This window comes from Schistocerca serialis, chromosome 2 (assembly GCF_023864345.2).
Source record: "Schistocerca serialis cubense isolate TAMUIC-IGC-003099 chromosome 2, iqSchSeri2.2, whole genome shotgun sequence".
Taxonomy (NCBI): domain Eukaryota; kingdom Metazoa; phylum Arthropoda; class Insecta; order Orthoptera; family Acrididae; genus Schistocerca; species Schistocerca serialis.
The window spans coordinates 457,547,982-457,555,358 of NC_064639.1; the positions used below are offsets into that span (position 1 = coordinate 457,547,982).

General features: G+C 46.1%; 1 non-coding gene across 1 annotated transcript; it reads right to left on the reverse strand.

The window, feature by feature from the left end:
• Positions 1-2,896: 2,896 nt before the first annotated feature.
• Positions 2,897-2,971, reverse strand: Trnas-uga (transfer RNA serine (anticodon UGA)). Its single transcript has one exon. It is a non-coding gene; the product is annotated as a tRNA-Ser (tRNA).
• Positions 2,972-7,377: the final 4,406 nt, after the last annotated feature.

The following is a 7,377-nucleotide window of genomic DNA, read 5'->3' on the forward strand; positions in this document are numbered from 1 at the left end:
CTGTTTGCTGCAGGGGAGCCAATGATTATTATTTTATTGAATTCAAGAGAGAGTCTGAAAGCGGGCGTTGATGGCTTATTCTGTCTGCCTCGGGGGGAAACTAAGTTCACAACTGCTTAAAAACAAAACAACAAAAAAGAAAGAAAAGAAAAGGAACTAGAGGTCCCTTGGGGTTTTGTTTGATCCTTTGTACACCATTGGACAGAGGTATCGTATGTCTCTCTAAAACAGCTGGCCAACTAATTTCATGTATACACTTTACTATAAGTTGTTTACTGCTTTACTGCATTTGAGTGTGCTCCCCTTGTGTTACTACAGCGTTAAGTGTTTGTTTGTCTCACTCTCCGCTGCCCCAGTTGGCTTAAGCTGATGTACACTCCTGGAAATTGAAATAAGAACACCGTGAATTCATTGTCCCAGGAAGGGGAAACTTTATTGACACATTCCTGGGGACAGATACATCACATGATCACACAGACAGAACCACAGGCACATAGACACAGGCAACAGAGCATGCACAATGTCGGCACTAGTACAGTGTATATCCACCTTTCGCAGCAATGCAGGCTGCTATTCTCCCATGGAGACGATCATAGAGATGCTGGATGTAGTCCTGTGGAACGGCTTGCCATGCCATTTCCACCTGGCGCCTCAGTTGGACCAGCGTTCGTGCTGGACGTGCAGACCGCGTGAGACGACGCTTCATCCAGTCCCAAACATGCTCAATGGGGGACAGATCCGGAGATCTTGCTGGCCAGGGTAGTTGACTTACACCTTCTAGAGCACGTTGGGTGGCACGGGATACATGCGGACGTGCATTGTCCTGTTGGAACAGCAAGTTCCCTTGCCGGTCTAGGAATGGTAGAACGATGGGTTCGATGACGGTTTGGATGTACCGTGCACTATTCGGTGTCCCCTCGACGTTCACCAGTGGTGTACGGCCAGTGTAGTAGATCGCTCCCCACACCATGATGCCGGGTGTTGGCCCCTGTGCCTCGGTCGTATGCAGTCCTGATTGTGGCGCTCACCTGCACGGCGCCAAACACGCATACGACCATCATTGGCACCAAGGCAGAAGCGACTCTCATCGCTGAAGACGACACGTCTCCATTCGTCCCTCCATTCACGCCTGTCGCGACACCACTGGAGGCGGGCTGCACGATGTTGGGGCGTGAGCGGAAGACGGCCTAACGGTGTGCGGGACCGTAGCCCAGCTTCATGGAGACGGTTGCGAAGGGTCCTCGCCGATACCCCAGGAGCAACAGTGTCCCTAATTTGCTGGGAAGTGGCGGTGCGGTCCCCTACGGTACTGCGTAGGATCCTATGGTCTTGGCGTGCATCCGTGCGTCGCTGCGGTCCGGTCCCAGGTCGACGGGCACGTGCACCTTCCGCCGACCACTGGCGACAACATCGATGTACTGTGGAGACCTCACGCCCCACGTGTTGAGCAATTCGGCGGTACGTCCACCCGGCCTCCCGCATGCCCACTATACGCCCTCGCTCAAAGTCCGTCAACTGCACATACGGTTCACGTCCACGCTGTCGCGGCATGCTACCAGTGTTAAAGACTGCGATGGAGCTCCGTATGCCACGGCAAACTGGCTGACACTGACGGCGGCGGTGCACAAATGCTGCGCAGCTAGCGCCATTCGACGGCCAACACCGCGGTTCCTGGTGTGTCCGCTGTGCCGTGCGTGTGATCATTGCTTGTACAGCCCTCTCGCAGTGTCCGGAGCAAGTATGGTGGGTCTGACACACCGGTGTCAATGTGTTCTTTTTTCCATTTCCAGGAGTGTATTTACTGTCTTTATTGGTGGCTGTAGACAGCCATTAACTGTTTTAACTGTTAATTCCTGTAAATGAGAATTTAACTTAATTTATTCGCTTCAAGACGGTTCTGTTTTAATTTCAGTGCCCTGTTGTCAGAACATCTTTTGCTATAATATCTGGTAACCCTCACAGCTAATCTAATACCTTTTGTTAAATAATTAAGAAAAGTAGCCTGTCCGCTGGTAGCGGAGTATTTGGACTGATGTCACAGACATATTTTTGGTGGACCTTCTTATATTCTAGTGAAATATTCTATAAAGACCCAGTTGGGCCTAGGCCCCTAATTTAGTTGTTCAAGATTATTATTATTATTATTATTGTTATTGCTTGACCTGGAGGTCTTTGCCGCGAATGGCTAGCGTTGTGTTACTTGTTCCTGCATTTTATTTTAGGCGCTGCCGTATTTGTACAATTTTTCTGTGCTTTTCAAAGTTTGAAAATTTTACTTAATTATTTTTGTGTTAATTTTAAAGGGCTTTTAACTCTTCCACCTAAACAGTTATCTTTTGCTGTTAAGACATTGTTTTGCTGAAGAGATGACAAACTGTTATTTATGGAAATACTATTTACACTGAGGGGACGAAAGTTGTGGGGTAGCGATATGTACTTATACAGATGGCGGTAGTATCGCATACACAAGATATAAAAGGGCAGTACATCGATGGAACTGTCATTTCCACTCAGGTGATTCACGTGAAAAGTTTTCCTACGTGATTATGACCGCACTACGAGAATTAACGGACTCTGATCGTGGAATGGTAGTTGGAGCTACATTTCGGAAATTGTTAGGGAATTCAGTTGTCCGAGATGCAACGCGTTAAGATTGTGCCAAGGATACCAAAATCAGGCATCACCTCACCACGGACAACGCAGTGGCCGACAGCCTTCACTCATTGACCGAGAGCAACGGCGTTTGCGTAGAGTTGTCAGTTTTAACAGACAAGCAACACTCCGTAAACAACAGCAGAAATCAATGTGGGACGTACAACAAACGTATCCAGAATGAGATTTTCATTCCGCAGCGGAATGTGCGTTGATATGAAACTTCCCGGCAGATTAAAACTGTGTGCCGGACCGAGACTCGAACTCGGGTCCTTTGCCTTTCACGGGCAAGTGCTCTACCAACTGAGCTACCCAAGCACGACTCACGACCCGTCGTCACAGCTTTACTTCTGCCAGTACCTCGTCTCCTACCTTCCAAACTTTACAGAAGCTCTCCTGCGAACCTTGCAGAACTAGCGCTCCTGAAAGAAAGGATATTGCGGGGACATGGCTTAGCCACAGCCTGGGGGATGTTTCCAGAATGAGATTTTCACTCTGCAGCGGAGTGTGCGCTGATATGAAACTTGCTGGCAGATTAAAACTGTGTGCCGGACCGAGACTCGAACTCGGAAGTTTGAGTCTCGGTCCGGCACACAGTTTTAATTTGCCACGAAGTTTCAACAAACGTATCCATTAGGACAGAGTGGCGAAATCTGGCGTTAATGGGCTATGATAGCAGACGGCCGACGCGGGTGTCTTTCCTAGCAGCATGACATCACCTGCAGCGCTTTCATGGGCTTGAGAACATATCTGTTGATCCGTATACTAAAGCCTGCCGTTGCCTGATCACGTTAGTCCCGACTTCAATTGGTAAGAGCTGATGGCAGGGTTCAAATGTGGCGCAGATCCCACGAAACCGTGGACCCAAGTTGTCAACAAGGCTCTGTGCAAGCTGTTGATAGCTCCATGTGATGTGAGTCGTGTTTACATGGAATTGACTGGGTCCTCTGGTCCAACTGCTACTTGGAGACCATTTGCAGCTATTCTTGTTCCCAAACAACCGTGGAATTTTTGTGGATAACAATACGCCATGTCACAGGGCCACAGTTGTTAGCGTTCGGTTTGAAAACATTCTGGTCAATTTGGGAGTATGGTTTGGTCACCCATCCAAAATTTATGAGAGACAATCGAGAGCCTCTTCATGGAGATGGCTCTTAAGTACCTTCAACCTTTTAATTGAGTTACCCAGGCAATTGTAGGGGGATTCACATGTTAAAGTGGCCTCAAAACCACGGCGAGGCTTGCCGTTTACAGTTCAACAAATCTTTCTCGACGATGAAAGATTTCTAGATTTCCGGAAATCTTTTGACACCGTTCCTCACAAGCGACTTCTAATCAAGCTGCGGGCCTATGGGGTATCGTCTCAGTTGTGCGCCTGGATTCGTGATTTCCTGTCAGGAAGGTCGCAGTTCGTAGGAATAGACGGCAAATCATCGAGTAAAACTAAAGTGATATCAGGTGTTCCCCAGGGAAGCGTCCTGGGACCTCTGCTGTTCCTGATCTATATAAATGACCTGGGTGACAATCTGAGCAGTTCTCTTAGGTTGTTCGCAGATGATACTGTAATTTACAGTCTAGTAAGGTCATCCGAAGACCAGTATCAGTTGCAAAGCGATTTAGAAAAGATTGCTGTATGGTGGGGCAGGTGGCAGTTGACGCTAAATAACGAAAAGTGTGAGGTAATCCACACGAGTTCCAAAAGAAATCCGTTGGAATTCGATTACTAGATAAATAGTACAATTCTCAAGGATGTCAATTCAACTAAGTACCTGGGTGTTAAAATTACGAACAACTTCAGTTGTAAAGACCACATAGATAATATGGTGGGGAAGGCGAGCCAAAGGTTGCGTTTCATTGGCAGGACACTTAGAAGATGCAACAAGTCCACTAAAGAGACAGCTTACACTACACTCGTTCGTCCTCTGTTAGAATATTGCTGCGCAGTGTGGGATCCTTACCAGGTGGGATTGACGGAGGACATCCAAAGGGTGCAAAAAAGGGAAGCTCGTTTTGTATTATCACGTAATAGGGGAGAGAGTGTGGCAGATATGATACGCGAATTGAGATGGAAGTCATTAAAGCAAAGACGTTTTTCGTTGCGGCGAGTTCTATTTACGAAATTTCAGTCACCAACTTTCTCTTCCGAATGCGAAAATATTTTGTTGAGCCCAACCTATATAGGTAGGAATGATCATCAAAATAAAATAAGAGAAATCAGAGCTCGAACAGAAAGGTTCAGGTTTTCGTTTTTCCTGCGCGCTGTTCAGGAGTGGAATGGTAGAGAGGTAGTATGATTGTGGTTCGATGAACCCTCTGCCAAACACTTAAATGTGAATTGCAGAGTAATCATGTAGATGTAGATGAGTACCAGTGAAAGTCCTAAAGCCGGCTAGGGATCCAATCCCGGACGTCTGGATTCGTAGTCTGCCATTTAACCGCGGAGCCACTGACACAGCGTAAACTCAGAGAGCCTGGTGACTTGGAGACGCAGTCGGGAAGCGCCAGCTGGCGGCTGACTCACTGGGCCGCGGTCCAGTTCCCGCGCTGCCTGACTCGCCGCAGCGCGACTAAACACCAGCCGCAGGAGGCGGCTGGTTCAGTTTGTTATGGCTGGCGACCTGCACAGCGACGGGCCCCTCTCCAGGACGCCTGCCGCCACCAACTAACGGGAGCGCCGCCATTAATCTCCTGTCGCAATCCCGTCCAAAGTGTTTACCCGAAGCGCGGATCGTCCGCGATGCCGCCGAGTTTCTGCGTCGTCCAAATGAACTGGTTGCAATTATCGTTGTTTACATAGTTTGCATCAGTCGCTCGCAGCTGTCTGGAGCGTCTGCTGCTCTTCTGGTATTCATCAAAACGAAAATAGAAATTTTGTGATATATTTCCTCCTTTTTGTAAGTAGTCTGTTGGCGCTACCGCAGCTTCCCGATTGCTGCGAGCTCACGTTCCAGACGTTTCAAATTTTTCGGTACCGTGCCACGACGCACTCGAGGACGGAAGAGGAATGACACCTCTAACTAAAGTAAGGGGAAGTTCAAGTCTAGAGGCACGCAATAGGTGAAGTTTAGAACTTTTTTTTCAGACAAGAATTATTATTATTAAAATTTTATTATACCTTCGTGTATAATTTTTTTTTATCTTATAACAAATTAAAAGTGGCTGCTGTAGCCCTTGTTAAAGTATGCGACTCGCAACACGCCCTGTTCCGCGCGAAGTGTTGTACAAGCTCGTGGCTATTTCTGAAATTCATAAAAACAGAAAACTCTTAAATTAGAATGAATCTGGGGGGGCCATCACGATGGGATTTTGAAAAATACCTCGAAAAATAAAAATATCAGCTATCTGAGAAACATGTCAATTTCTTGGCATGATTTTCTAAGTTCATATCTAAAAAAAATTTAAAATTCTAATAATAAAAGAATCTCTGGTTAAGGCCCCTAAATTCAGTTATCTCTTATCTACAAAGAAAATGATCGGTTGATCTGTCGAGGCTCTAGAGCTCTTCGCGCGCTGAAAAATGTTGTTTCGAGAAAAGCGCGTTTAAAGTTTGGCGTAGCAAAAAATTATTGTTCCAAAGCTTATGGTTAATCTTCGATCTCAGGACCATAGAGGCATTCTTTCCCTTCCTCATACATGTTCTGGTTCTGAATTTGATACTGTATTTTTTCAGTCAGCGCTCTTTTAGTAAACTGAGACATTCCTTTCTCCAAGGCGGCCACGCGTTTTTTGGTCATATAACTTATCGAAGTTTTTTTTTGTTGCCGTAGTTCTATCTTGTTCAAATGTGTGTGGAATCTTGTGGGACTTAACTACTAAGGTCATCAGTCCCTAAGCTTGCATACTACTTAACCTAAATTATCCTAAGGACAAACACACACACCCATGTCCGAGGGAGGACTCGAACCTCCGCCGGAACCAGCCGCAGTTCCATCTTGTATAAATGGAAGGGGACTGCGACTGGTCAAAGGCCTGCAGAAAATAAATACCGAGAGCCGTAATTTTATTAATTATTTTCTTGGAGTATCAGTTTCGGTTCCTCATTGCCACCATCTTCAGGCCCGGGGCCTCAATATGACACCGAAACTGGTAGTCCACCAAAATAATAAATAAAATTGCGACTGTCGATATTTATTTCCTTCACGTTTTTGCTGTGCGTCTTTAATGACGATTCCCAACACATTCATGGTCTTCAGACTAGATGAGTAACCTTCGTCGAATATACCTGCAGTTATATACACCGTCATTTCCACAATGAAGATGTTTCGGTATCAGTTTCCAAATGCACGCGTTGATTCCCTCGTTGTCGTTTTTCGTATTGGCACCGGTCCGTCTTTTTAGCAAATATTCACTGGTCAGAAATTCATATACTGGTCGAATCTTTTCTTCCGCTAATTCAATTAGCGGCAACAGCAGCCTATATTTCGGTCGGCGCACTGTTCCATTTAACACCTTGAAACTTCGAAAATATCCATTTGAAGGCATAAACTATTTACCTCAGGGATGCAAATCATGTAAAAAAGCCATTTTTTTCACCCGTCTTCATCTGAACGTTCTTTTAGGAACCCAAAGGTTACCTGAGAGCAGACATCAACCTGTCTACTCCGCAATCTCCCTAACGTATTGTGAATATTTTTCAGGCAGGCTGTGCACTGATACTACATGTTAATTATACTCGTAAATCATACGAGCGTAGATTCTTACAACAATGTGTTGAAACAAATAAAG